Genomic DNA, 12454 nt, shown 5'->3' with positions numbered 1-12454 from the left:
GCGGCTGCAGATTTCCTCGTGTTTGTGTGTTTTTAAAAAGTAGTCGATACTGCCCAGCTCATCACAGGAAAGCCCTTCCCACCAATGAACACGTCTACACTGAGTGCTGTCACAGGAAAGCAGCATCCATCATTAAGGACCCCACCATCCAGATCATGCTGTCTTCTCATTGCTGACATCAGAAAGAAAGTACAGGTGCCTTAGAACTCGTACCACCAGATTCAGCAACAGTTATTACCCCTCAACCATCAGGTTCTTGAATCAGGGGGGATAACTTCACTTGCCCATCACTGAAATTGGCTCACTTTCAAAGACTCTTCAATATTTATTGCTTATTTATTATTTTTTTTCCACTTTATTTTTGCACCCACCTCTTGAAGCTTCTAGTTTACATGGAGAAACTTACCCTCTGGGTCCTCCAAGAGGGAGGGAGAATGATGACTTTCATTCCACCCTTTGTGGAGAGGAGATTCCATCCATTCGGGAACAACCAGTTAAGAGCCTTGGGCGATGGTACACAGGGGAGCTGAGAGACACCAAAAGGGTTCAAGAGACAGGAGAACAGATCAGCAGAGGTCTGATGTCCGTTGAGAAGTGTGGCTTGCCTGGCAAGTTGAAGTTGTGGTGACTAATGCCACAGATAATGTGGCCACTAACTGTCTATGAAGTGGCAATGGAACGGAAGATCAACAAGTATGTGAAGAAGTGGCTCGGAGTACCGAGCAGCCTCACCAATGTTTCAATCCACAGTAGCCAGATAAAGCTTACCATTCCAGTGCAATCCCTTGTTGAAGAGGTCAAGGTAGCCAAGGTAAGATCATTCTTGATGCTTCGAGACTCAAAAGACCCTGTCATCAAGAACACCCAGCCGGATGTGAGATCAGGCAGGAAGTGGTCAGCCCGTGTAGCAGTTGATGAGGCAGAGTCTAGATTGAAGCACAAGGAGATGGTTGGGGCTACCCAGCCAGGCTGCCAGGGACTTGGATGTACAACCCACAAGTGGTGGTCATCTTCTACAGGTAAGGAGCGCCGTGAGCTTGTAACACAAGAAATCTGAAAGGCAGAAGAGGAGAAGAGATTAGCTAAAACAGCTGGCCTGGCCAAACAAGGGGCTTGGACCTGGTGGGAAAGTGTTGAACAACGACATCTATCTTGGAATGTTCTGTGGCAGATGGAACCGCTCCGCATTTCTTTTCTATGCAGAGCAGCGTACGATCTGCTCCCAACACATGCCAACCTCAGCACCTGGTATGAAGATAAGACAGACAGGTGTGCTGCTTGTGGCGAGAAGGGAACACTTCAACATATTTTAAGTGCATGCAGCGTCAATCTTTCCAGCGGCATGTTGTAACAGAAGCGGTTGAGCAAAGAGTACTGCAGTACAACTTATCCCGTGCCCCATGTTGCACAGAACATCGCATATCGTTTGTGAAAGAAGGCTCCAAGTCAAGGGTGTACAGCGCAGGCTCACGATCAAGCATATATTTTCTTCAGCCAATGATTAGTGTGTCAAGGCCAACCTGGACGGGAAAGGCAGCTTCCCAGAGCAAATAGCTTTCACCACATTGTGTCCAGATATAATCATATGGTCTGACACCAGCAGAGAAGTGGTTATTGGTGAACTCACAGTCCCCTGGGAAGACAACATCGATGAAGCGCATGAGCGCAAGTTAACCAAATATGCAGAATTAAGATCTGAGTGCAGAGACAGAGGGTGGAAGGTCTCATGCTATCCATTAGAAGTAGGCTGCCTTGGGTTTATTGTATTCACTTTCCAGAAGTGACTGTGTGACCTTGGCTTCACTAGAAGAGAGATCAAGTCAACCAGCAGGGCTGTAGCTGAGGCAGCAGAGAAAGGATCAGCATGGGTGTGGACCAAGTATGTCCAGAGGGACAGATAGTCGGACAGTGTACATATATCTTGCAAACCCTTCAGTAGTTGCATAAGACACCTGAAGAGCAGACTATCTGTTGGATGGAAGTGACCAACAACTCTGATAGAGGCAGATGCCAAGTTTTTAAGCTCACCAGTGGGAGGTGGTGCTTTAGCACTGCTGGCCCACCACCTCGAGGGAGTCTTGATTATAAGCGGGCCGAAACTCTTAGGACAGGTGGCAGATCAACTGATGATCCCACTGGTGATAGCACAGGACAGTTAACATCTTAGTCCACGTGTTTTTTTTAACTCTGTATTTGGATAAGTTGTTTTTTATTGTACATTGGTTGTTGTCCACCCTGTGGGGTGTTGTCTTTCATTGATTCTAATGTGTTTCTTCTATTTGCTGTGATTGACGACAAGAAAATGAATGTGGGGTTGTATATGATGACATACACATACTTTGATAAATTTATTTTGAACTTTGAAACCAGAGCACCCGAGGGAAACTTGCGCTGTCACGGGGAGAGTGTACAAACTCCTTACAGGTCATTGGCAATTTAATAGCATTACACTAACTGCTACGAGACTGTGCTGCTCTATGACATTGATAACCATTTACTAAGAGAAAATTACCTGTGTTTTCTTTTGCTTGTGTTAGATGTTTAAATTCTTTAGTCAGTTTCTGAACCAAATTGCTTTTGGCTGTCAAGCTTTGATACGCTCATATGATATATATGATATCTGGAACCCTCATACAGTGCACTTAAGCATTGGCAGGGGACTCTCCAGGAGGCGCTCATTGTGTGGGTGGGGTACATGTTGGCTTCGCTCCATTCTCCGTAGTTCTTTTACCCGTAACCACCCTTATTTACTCTGTTTATACCTACACTAAAAGGTTTATATCACAGATATATCTTTGAACTTCGATTTTAACTCGCTGGAAATGCAGACCAGAGGATGAGAAGTTAAAAATGGGAAAGACTCCAACGGCAACGGGGGGAAAAAAAGATGGTGATCCTAAAGCATCTGAGCAAATACCATTAACTTTTGAAACAATATCAAGTCTTCTAGAGGAAAAACTTAATCAAAGATTTGCTGTGTTTGAAGAAGTTTTGAAGACGATTCAAGATGACATTAGATCGATTAGACGTGAAATTGATCAACAACAAACTAGAATTTCAGAACTGGATGCCACCGTTCGGCAGAGAGACCAAAAGATTGAAGCCCTGGAAAAAAATCTGACTTCGACATCCCATATGCTGGAACGTTATAAATCCAAGATTATCGATCTCGGCAACAGAACTTGCGGATAATCAGGCTTCCCAAAGATATCAAGACAGGTGATCCTACTAAATACTTCTCTCAATTTTTAATGGATGTGTTTGGTTCAGAAGTTTTGGAGGCTCCTCCATTGCTCAATTGCGCGCACAATACGTTGCGCCCCAAACCTTCCAGGAAACTTAAACCGAGACCCATTATTATTCGGTTCCATTATGTTCACATTAAGGATCGTGTGATATGAACTGCCCGGCGGAAAAATATGATCGAATTTCAAAGTTTCAAAATTCGCCTCGTTGAAGATTTTAGTCCTGAAGTTCTGAGGGAACCAATGGGTATTAAACCACAGATACCAGAATTTTATCAAAAAGGCCTTAAATCAGCATTGCTGTTCCCAGCACGTTTGAGAATCGTTCTTGCCAATAACTCACGTCGTCTGTTTAAATCTCCAGATGAAGCTCAAAGTTTTCTTGACAATCAGTGTTCCTCTGCTCCGGACTAATTAATTGACTGTTGTTTTTTGTCTTTGTTCTTACTTGCTTGTTTTTTATTAAAAAAAGAAAGCTAACAACTGGCTTACAGCTTTGGATTTTTATAATCTGAGGGCTTTTGCCTTGGGTTTGTAGTGTACTTTTGTATTTTCGGATAAAAGTTTTCTTCTTTCTTTACTGATTCTGTTTTTTACTTTTAATTTTTCTGCTTTTGAGAGTAATTAAGTTGTAGATTCAGTGTTTGACTTTTCTTTCTTTGAAACTTTATTCGGGAAGTATTTAAACGCAAACAACAGGAATTCTGCAGATGCTGGAAATTCAAGCAACATACATCAAAGTTGCTGGTGAACGCAGCAGGCCAAGCAGCATCTGTAGGAAGAGGTGCAGTTGACGTTTCAGGCCGAGACCCTTCGTCCTGACGAAGGGTCTCAGCCTGAAACGTCAACTGCACCTCTTCCTGCAGATGCTGCTTGGCCTGCTGCGTTCACCAGCAACTTTGATGTATGTTTCGGGAAGTATTTGGCTTTTTTGCATCTTAAGATGGCGTCTTGCTTTCTTCCTCCCCTGGGACTATTTTTTTCGGTGCGTTATTTTCAAGCATTTGTGTCTGAAAAGAACTAACAATATGAATCAGCAATTGGTTTCATTTTTTTTTAGATTTGAGTAAGAAGATAGTCTATGTTTGCAAGAGTTGTAATCTTTTTTTACATATATGGTAATTTCAGTTTCTAATTTTTTTGACTGAGTGTTTTTTTAAAAGAAAAATATATATCTTTTGGGTTGCCTTCTGGAGAGATAGGGTTAGATTTAGCATTAGATTTAGTATTGGCCGTCTTTTGGCCTTTTTTCCGGGTTTCAGTGGGAGGGGGGAGGGGGTATTTTCATATTTTCATTTTCATTTTTATTTTTAGTTTAGATTCTCCTTTCAAATGGGCTGACTCGATACTACGAAAATGTCCGAAATGTCACAACTTCCGGTTCCTCTTTGAACCTTTTTTCCTCTTCAGGGGTCATGAGTTTGTATTCTGGTTAACCCTTTATGTACTATATGCTCGATTTCAGTATTATGGATAAGGTTATTTTGTTTTCTGGAATACGAACGGTTTAAACCACCCAATTAAACGGTATCTTTTTTTAGTTCCAGGTGACCAAGGATGGGAGCTCAACATTCAGGAGGGATAGACATGAAAGAAAAGGAGGTGGGGTAACATTGCTGGTTAAAGATGAGATTAACGCAATAGAAAGGAAGGACATTAGCCGGGAGGATGTGGAATCGATATGGGTAGAGCTGCATAACACTAAGGAGCAGAAAACGCTGGTGGGAGTTGTGTACAGGCCACCTAACAGTAGTAGTGAGTTTGGGGATGGTATTAAACAGGAAATTAGAAATGTGTGCAATAAAGGAACAGCAGTTATAATGGGTGACTTCAGTCTACATATAGATTGGGTGAACCAACTTGGTAAGGGTGCTGAGGAAGAGGATTTCTTGGAACGTATGCGGGATGATTTTTTTGAACCAACATGTCGAGGAACCAACTAGAGAGCAGGTTATTCTAGACTGGGTATTGAGCAATGAGGAAGGGTTAATTAGCAATCTTGTCGTGAGAGGCCCCTTGGGTAAGAGTGACGATAATATGGTGGAATTCTTCATTAAGATGGAGAGTGACATAGTTAATTCAGAAACAAAGGTTCTGTACTTAAAGGAGGGTAACTTTGAAGGTATGAGACGTGAATTAGCTAAGATAGACTGGCAAATGACACTTAAAGGGTTGGCGGTGGATATGCAATGGCAAGCACTTAAAGATCGCATGGATGAACTACAACAATTGTTCATCCCAGTTTGGCAAAAGAATAAATCAAGGAAGGTAGTGCACCCGTGGCTGACAAGGGAAATTAGGGATAGTATCAATTCCAAAGAAGAAGCATACAAATTAGCCAGAAAAAGTGGCTCACCTGAGGACTGGGAAAAATTCAGAGTCCAGCAGAGGAGGACAAAGGGCTTAATTAGGAAGGGGAAAAAAAATTATCAGAGAAAACTGGCAGGGAACATAAAAACTGACTGTAAAAGCTTTTATAGATATGTGAAAAGAAAAAGATTGGTTAAGACAAATGTAGGTCCCCTACAGACAGAAATAGGTGAATTGATTATGGGGAGCAAGGACATAGCAGACCAATTGAATAACTACTTTGGTTCTGTCTTCACTAAGGAGGACATAAATAATCTTCCGGAAATAGTAGGGGACAGAGGGTCCAGTGAGATGCAGGAACTGAGGGAAATACATGTTAGTAGGGAAGTGGTGTTAGGTAAATTGAAGGGATTAAAGGCAGATAAATCCCCAGGGCCAGATGGTCTGCATCCCAGAGTGCATAAGGAAGTAGCCCAAGAAATAGTGGATGCATTAGTGATAATTTTTCAAAACTCTTTAGATTCTGGACTAGTTCCTGAGGATTGGAGAGTGGCTAATGTAACCCCACTTTTTGAAAAAGGAGGGAGAGAGAAACCAGGGAATTATAGACCAGTTAGCCTAACGTCGATGGTGGGGAAACTGCTGGAGTCAGTTATCAAAGATGTGATAACAGCACATTTGGAAAGTGGTGAAATCATCGGACAAAGTCAGCATGGATTTGTGAAAGGAAAATCATGTCTGACGAATCTCATAGAATTTTTTGAGGATATAACTAGTCGAGTGGATGGGGAGAACCAGTGGATGTGGTATATTTGGATTTTCAAAAGGCTTTTGACAAGGTCCCACACAGGAGATTAGTGTGCAAACTTAAAGCACATGGTATTGGGGGTAAGGTATTGATGTGGATAGAGAATTGGTTGGCAGACAGGAAGCAAAGAGTGGGAATAAACAGGACCTTTTCAGAATGGCAGGCAGTGACTAGTGGGATACCATAAAGCTCAGTGCTGGGACCCCAGTTGTTTACAATATAAATGACTTAGATGAGGGAGTTAAATGCAGCATCTCCAAGTTTGCAGATGACACGAAGCTGGGCGGCAGTGTTAGCTGTGAGGAGGATGCTAAGAGGATGCAGGGTGTCTTGGATAGGTTGGGTGAGTGGGCAAATTCATGGCAGATACAATTTAATGTGGATAAATGTGAGGTTATCCACTTTGGTGGCAAAAACAGGAAAACAGATTATTATCTGAATGGTGGCCGGTTAGGAAAAGGGGAGGTGGAACAAGACCTGGGTGTCATTATACACCAGTCATTGAAAGTGGGCATGCAGGTACAGCAGGCGGTGAAAAAGGTGAATGGTATGCTGGCATTCGTAGCAAGAGGATTCAAGTACAGGAGCAGGGAGGTACTACGGCAGTTGTACAAGGCCTTGGTGAGACCACACCTGGAGTATTGTGTGCAGTTTTGGTCCCCTAATCTGAGGAAAGACATCCTTGCCATAGAGGGAGTACAAAGAAGGTTCACCAGATTGATTCCTGGGATGGTAGGACTTTCATATGATGAAAGAGTGGATCGACTAGGCTTATACTCGTTGGAATTTAGAAGATTGAGGGGGGATCTTATTGAAACGTATAAAATATTGAAGGAATTGGACAGGCTAGATGCAGGAAGATTGTTCCGGATGTTGGGGAAGTCCAGAACGAGGGGTCATAGTTTGAGGATAAAGGGGAAGCCTTTTAGGACCAAGATTAGGAAAAACTTCTTCACACAGAGAGTGGTGAATCTGTGGAATTCTCTGCCACAGGAAACAGTTGAGGCCAGTTCATTGACTATATTTAAGAGGGAGTTAGATATGGCCCTTGTGGCTAAAGGGATCAAGGGGTATGGAGGGAAGGCTGGTACAGGGTTCTGAGTTGGATGATCAGCCATGATCATACGGAGTGGCGGTGCAGGCTCGAAGGGCTGAATGGCCTACTCCTGCACTTATTTTCTATGTTTCTATGATATATTTGTTTAATACACTTGAGAAATTCAATTTTAGTCTGATATTTATATCTTGGATTAAATTGATGTACCTTACCCCTTCGGCTTCGGTATTTACCAATAATCAAAGATCTCCCTTTTTTCAGTTACTTCGTGGTACTAGGCAGGGTTGCCCTCTTAGTTCATTATTATTCGATATTGCCCTGGAACCTTTAGCTCTTGCTACTCGTGACTCACCTAATATATTTGGCATTACCCGCGGGAATGAGATGCACAAACTATCACCATATGCAGATGATTTATTATTATATAACTTTAACCCTGAGAAATCTGTTCCAGCAGTTTTAACTCTGCTTGCTCAGTTTAGTAACTTTTCTGGTTATAGATTGAATCTTAGTAAGAGTGAACTTTTTCCATTAAATATGCAGGTTCATTTATAGACATTCACCATTCAGATTGATTACTGATTATTTTACTTATCTGGATGTTAGAATTACTAAGAAGCATAAGGACTTACTTAAGTTCAATTTTTTACTGTTAATTAATCAGGTTAAACAATTGTATACTAAATGGTCCCCATTATCTTTATTACTGATTGGCCGAATCAATGCTATTAAAATGATTATTCTTCCTAAATTTTTATATCTGTTTCAAGCAGTACCAATCTTTATTCCTAAATCCTTTTTTGTTACTATTGATTCTAAAATTTCCTCTTGTATATGGCAGAATAAAAATCCCAGATTAAGTAAAAAATACTTACAGAAGCCCAAAAAAGAGGGTAGTTTGGCATTGCCGAATTTAAGATTTTATTGCTGGGCAATTAATATTAGATATTTAATATTTTGGACACAAGATTGGGATATAATCCCAAGTCCACAATGGGTAAACCTTGAATGTTGCTCTGTACAAAGGTTTTCATTGGTCTCTATTTTAGGAACTTCACTTCCCTTTGTTCTCTCTAAATTGAATAAATTAATGGTTAATCCAATAGTTAAACATACACTACGAATATGGTTTCAATTTCGTAACTTTTTTGGTTTGAACAAATTTATTTTATCAAACTCTATTATATCTTAATTTTTTTTTCCAACCTTCTGTTATGGATCAAGCCTTTTTGATATGGAAAATGAAGGGTATAACATGCTTTCGTGGTTTATTCTTGGATAACTGTTTCATGTGTTTTGAACAGTTGTCCAATAAATATAATTTGCCCAGATCCCATTTTTGTTTTAGATATTTACAAATAAGAAACCTTTTAAATATTACGCTACCTACCTTTCCGACTTCATACTCAAATGATATCATGGAAAAAATTTTAGGTGTAAATCCTTTTCAGAAGGGTTTAATAACTATGATATACTTATGAAAATACAGCCAGGTATATTAGATAAAATTAAAAATGAATGGGAAAAGGAACTTCAGCTTCACTTACCTATAGAGAAATTGGAGAAAATTTTTCGATTAGTTAGCTCTTCCTCTATATGTGCTAAACATACGTTGATACAATTTAGGGTGGTACATAGGGCTGATATGTCTAAAGGTAAACTAGCTCGTTTTTACTCCCATATACATCCTGTTTGTGACAGATGTCACTCTGAGGTGGCTTCTTTGACTCGTATGTTCTGGTCTTGCCCTCTTTTGGAAAAATTTTGGAAAGATATTTAATATTATTTCAACAGTTTTGCACATTGATTTACAACCTCACTCTGTTACTACAATTTTCGGTTTACCAATGATGGAACATAGATCGTTATCCTCTTCAGCTTGTCGGACGATTGCATTTGTTACATTAATGGCTAGAAGATCCATCTTACTGAATTGGAAAGAGATCAATCCCCCTACTACATTTCAGTGGTTTTCCCAAGCCATATCATGTTTAAATTTAGAAAACATTAAAGTGTCATTTTTGATCCTTTGGTTAAATTTGAAGAGACCTGGAAGCCATTTATTCAACACTTTCATTTGATGTAGCTTGACCTTTTCCGAATTCTTTTTATTAACCTAGAATATAAGGATAGAGGAGCGGAGTTGATGACATTAATGATTGTATTCAATGTAATATATTAGCCCAGCCTTGTTTTGTTTTGTTTCAATCAGTTTTTGGTTTGGTTTAGTTTAGTTTTCTTTTCTTAGTTTTTTTGTTACTTTGGGGGTTTTTCCTTCTTGTGATTTTTTTTATTTTTCCTTTTATGATTAACTATATTGAGAGTTTGGGAGGTCTAGTATACTTGTATTATTTATAGTTTTACTTGCATATGTCTGTTCTCAATAATGTAATTCCAATCTCTTTGTATTACTATTGTTACTATGTTTTTGAACTTGAAAATCAATAAAAAGATTATAAAAGAAAAGAAAAGCATTGGCAGAACAAGACAGGGTAAGCAGCAATTAAACCATGATAGCTGAGTTTCTTATTTATGTTGACTCGTCTTATATATTTTTTTGTCTTTTTTATTTTAAATTGCCAGTCAATAATTCAATTAAATTTTCCAAGGACACAATAATTAATCTTTATTTTGACAATGTATTCCTGACTGGTGTGTGGTAACATGATACATATATTAATGCCTTTTTGACTCCTAAAGACAATAAAAATGCTTGCCTATCTTAATTTTATTCAGCTACCTTTGAATAGGGAGCTTCAGGATTTAGATGCAGAAATAGTCAAGGGATGCCAATAATTTCTGAGTAAGGATGGAGTGTGACTTTAAAGAAAGTTGCAGGTGACGCTATTTCCCAATGTACCTGCTTCTTTTTCCTCCCTAGTTAATAGAAGTATCGAAGCTGTTGGTTCAGGAGCTGCTGTCAGAGTAACCTCGCCAAGTAACTGCTGTCTATTTTAAAGCTGGCACATTTTGCCATCACAGTACATCTGTTATTAAAATGAACGAATGAGTTGAGTAGTAATATTCTTGTCATAGGTGTGAAACTAATGTTTTTCTTTGCATCTATTGCCTTTTAATTCACCTGTACAGCAAGTCATAAATACCCATACACATTCAACATTTGAAATATAGAACAAGTCCTCGAAAACACCTCCAGCACCTGAAGAAGTGCTGACAAAGGATCTGCTCATAAATCCATGACCTAATCTCTTTCCTAGTCATTGGAGTGATGAGCATATTTCTTGTATTTCAATTTTTTATGGTTCACTATAAACATACTTGGACATTGTTGCTGTAAGGATTGGCTGCATAAAAATTGTTAAAATGTGAAGAGCATATTTGCAATAATAGTAATACTGTAGGGAATACTATCAAACCATATTCAAATACTTAAATCTATGATCAAAACTAGTGAAGGATAATAAAAGGATAATAATATAATCTCAACATATTCCACTTCTCACAAATTGTTAAACTTTGTCATCAAGTGCAGTAGATATTACTTGTTTAGTACAAAAAGTCATAAACTTGGGTCTTTGTGCATGATTTATCATCATGTGCTGTGTCATGACATGGGTGATCATGGTCTTCCATCTGTCCTTGAGATGTTCTAATAAGCTTTTTCAAAACCTTTGCCTCTCCCTTGATGTAACTCATGAATGTCATGAGCTGTTGACCGCAACTTTTTCTTCCATCAATTTTTCTTGTCACTGCAAGATGTTTGTACTTCTCTTTCTTCAGTTTCTGTCCCAGAAATTTGAGCTGCCATTTCTTGATTGATGATATCAGCTCTCTTATTCTGGCTTTTTGAAACACTTTCTCATTTGTTACTCTGTTCTTCCACAATATTTTCATCATTCTTCTCAAAAAACACATTTCTACAGATTCGAGTCTGCCCTCATTTTGCCTTGATATTGTCCAATATTCACTTTCTTATGTCAGTATGCAATGAGTTTCATACCCAATGAAATTGTTATTCTTTAGTATCTTGCTCAAATGCTCAACTGTTCTTTCAGTAATCCCAGTCTTTCTCCCAATTTCAATGTCAGCCCCACTGTTAGATGTTATGCTGTCTAAGTCATTGATGTTCCACTTTGTTTAATTGTTTCATTGCTCACTTTCAGTTTGCATTTTGGTATTTATTTCTTCCTTGTGATAACCGTATATTCGTTCTTCTTGCAGTTGATGATCACTTTCTTTAACTTTATCTAATATTTCTTGGATTGCCAGGATATGCCCTCTTCTCATTATTACCGTCAAGGAGATGGTACAGAAGCCTGAAGACATACTCAATGTTTTAGGAGCAGCTTCTTCCCCTCCATCAGATTTTTGAATGGGCTATTAACCCATGTACACTACCTCACTTTTTTTTTTGCTCTTTTTGCACTGCTTATTTAATTTTTTAAACTATATATAATTTGTATACTTATATTTTTATGCATTGCACTGTACTGCTGCAAAACGAATTTCATGACATATACCAGTGATATTAAACCTGTTTATAAATTGCTTATTTCATGGTGCACTTTAGGTTACCATGTAAAAGGACAATTTTATGATCTCTTCCAGTATTGATGCACAATATTTTTCAATGCTTTTTGTGGATTTCAGTCACCAAGTGGGACCTTTGGAACAGTTTGCGCATTCAATCATATTTCCCTCATCTTGGAATCATTGTATTGCTCAGCATTTTATTGTTAAGATAATTGGGAACCTGTTGTTTACTAATGGCTCTCAATTAATCATTTGAGGCAATGCCAGCTGGATTAACTTGTAAAATTTTGCGGATGCTGGAAATCCAAAGCAACGTGCACAAAATATTGAAGGGGCTGTACAGGTCAGGCAGAATCCAAGGGAATGAATAAACTGTTGACATTTTGGGCCAAGACCCTTCTTCAGAGTTAAATTATATCTATACTAGCAGTCAGATGAGAAAATTAAACATTTTCCACTAGATTTCTGGTTATCAATATGCTTTTACACAGAGGTTAGAACAGAATGAATAATGGCCATGTTTTCAATCAGCTTTTTTTC

At 38.9% G+C, this 12454-nt stretch overlaps 1 protein-coding gene across 6 annotated transcripts in view; it reads left to right on the top strand.

Annotated features, from left to right (window-relative positions):
- Positions 1 to 12454, top strand: part of LOC134337533 (dipeptidyl peptidase 9-like) — a 124386-nt gene that overhangs the window by 53571 nt on the left and 58361 nt on the right. The gene's annotated exons all lie outside the window — the stretch shown is intronic.

The sequence above is a fragment of the Mobula hypostoma genome, chromosome 24, assembly GCF_963921235.1.
Source record: "Mobula hypostoma chromosome 24, sMobHyp1.1, whole genome shotgun sequence".
Taxonomy (NCBI): domain Eukaryota; kingdom Metazoa; phylum Chordata; class Chondrichthyes; order Myliobatiformes; family Myliobatidae; genus Mobula; species Mobula hypostoma.
Note: the sequence above shows the minus strand (reverse complement) of the source record. Positions and strands in the feature narration are given on the sequence as shown.